Below are 2,646 nucleotides of genomic sequence, written 5' to 3' on the forward strand. Positions count from 1 at the left end.
TTATTACGAGATTCATAATAAATAATTTTCATTATTCTGGGTTTTTCATCATAAATAGTTATTACGAGATTCATAATAAATAATTTTCATTATTCTGGGTTTTTCATCATAAATAGTTGGTTATCTCGGGTACTTAATGAATTATATATATACACACACACACATTAGAAGTGTACTCGTGCAATAATGCAGCGAAATAAATCTCGATTTTAATGTTTAGTTTTTATTCTTTGTCTCTATCGATATAATACGATTTTATTTGGTTTTAAAAAAACGGTAATGTTTTTATTTTTGAATTAAAATATAAATTTGAAGATAGCATAAAAATTTGTGAAAAAATAAATCGATAATAATATCAAATTTAACTATTTAATAGTTCTCGTTTTTTTGGTGTAACTTCTTTAATTCAATTTTTTATTATAATTTAATTTAAATTTAATAACAAAGTAATTTATTTTTGGTTTAATAATATAGTTTTTTTTGTAAAGATAATAATTAAACATTCTGTTAGAACTCAATAATTATCTTAATTATATTTTAGATTTTTTATATTTAAAATGAATGTTTATTCTGTATTTGATTATGTTTATCGACAATTAGTTACACAAATTTAAAAATAGAGTTTTAATAAGTTGTACTTACGCAAAATTACTTGTAATCTTAAATGTCAAGTAATATGCATCAATAAACAGTACTTCGTGCATAAAAATTGGTTTTTAAGAGTTTTTGTCAAATGCTTTATAATATAGTATAGATATGGAGGCATATTATTTTGTTAACTCAATATATGATGTTAACTTTGTGAAACCATCACAACCCTTCATTTTGAAAATCATATTTATGATGACATTTTTACAATAATAATGAGAATGATACATTACGTTGCAAGATGAACATACACGAACAACGGTATTACTAGAAGAAAAACCATAATATTTCTTTACTTCCAATTACAATTCGTTAATTATTCTTCCATTACATATTGTTCACATATGAACACACACTGAACATTGTTACAACTCTTCCGGAACACATTGTTCACATTGTTATGTTACTCTCTTGTCATACATTGTTCACATATGAACATGTCAGGTCAAATATTATTGTATCTGAGATTACTGAACTTAAAGATTGAAGAGGTCAAAGCTTAAAGTCAACATAGTCAATAAAAATCAACATTGTGCTAAATTGTAGTTTGACTTTTATGTTTAGTCAATGATATAAATAGCTTGTTAATTATAGTTTGTAGAAAAGGGAATAAATACGTACTTACATTTTCAATATTCAGTATTGTAAAATTTCTCTCATCAATATACAAGCCGATTTCCTTATATCTAGAATTGCTATCTTACTTGAGTGTTCTATTTGTTCAAAACTGGAATTAACAATTGGTATCAGAACAGAAGATCAACAATTGAAGCTGTTTCAGAAACGTAATCGGAAGATATCAACTGTGTGTTCTTGAACTTGAAATTTGATATCAATTTAGACAATTCTTGGTAGTTATACAAGAATTAAAGTTGCTTGGCATTTGAATTTCGAGCTTGATATTCAAATTTGAAAGAATTTGGATAAGGTTTTGAGTAGAAAGTCAGAATCTGAAGTGAAAACTCAAGATCATCAAAGTTGTCGCATATGAACACGCACTGAACATTGTCCACAACTTGTTACACATTGTTTGCATATAAACATATAAAGAACTGTGATTGTGAAGAAAAAAAAAACATTAATTACCCTTATACCCTCAACAATAATTATGTGGTGAGAGATGAACCTAATATAACAATGAATTATGATTGGTCTAAAAAGTTTGTATAGTTAATACTTTTTTCATGGTTAAAAAATGATTTTAACTTTTTCTCTCCCTCTCTCTCTCTCTCTATATATATATGTGTGTGTGTGTGTGCGCGCATGTTTGTGTGTGTATGTGTGTATGGGGGGGGATTTAAGATTATCTTTTTACAAGGATTTTTTTCCCATCAAATACTAGGATTGAGGTATTGTTTTCACATATATTTGTTTGATAATGTGATCTTTTTACATTTATTTATTTTATAATATGAACTTTATACTTGAATTTTTCATTTCACTATATGAACCAAAAAAGAGTAAAACGTGTATTTTTCTTCACAATGTAAATACAAACATATGTGAAATAATATCTTAAAGCATAATTACTGATAAAAAAATCATGTAAAAATATTTGTGTGTCCAGTCATTCAAGGAAGAACCTCCTAATTTTTAATAACTGTGAAATCAAATAGAAACAATAAATAATTTAAATTAAGGATTAAATTTGATAATTAATGATTTTGACAATTTTTACTAAAATTTTTATATAAACGACATTGTGGTTATTTTGCAAATCTTTTCTCTTATTTCCTCTCCCATCTTTTCCTTCTCTCCTATGCACGGGAATGGACCCCGACCTGTCGGGGAACCCGATCCATCCGCCCCGGTCGGGGACGGGGATTCCCCGCTAAATTGGGGATGGGGACGAGGACGAGAATCTCCGTTTGTCTCGAACCGGGGATAGGGACGGGGACGGGTATGGTACTTCCTGCCCCGCCCAGTTCCCTGTTATATATATATATATATATATATATATATATATATATATATATATATATATATATATATATATAT

Source organism: Cynara cardunculus (genome assembly GCF_001531365.2).
Source record: "Cynara cardunculus var. scolymus isolate 2C chromosome LG 15, CcrdV1, whole genome shotgun sequence".
Taxonomy (NCBI): Eukaryota; Viridiplantae; Streptophyta; class Magnoliopsida; order Asterales; family Asteraceae; genus Cynara; species Cynara cardunculus.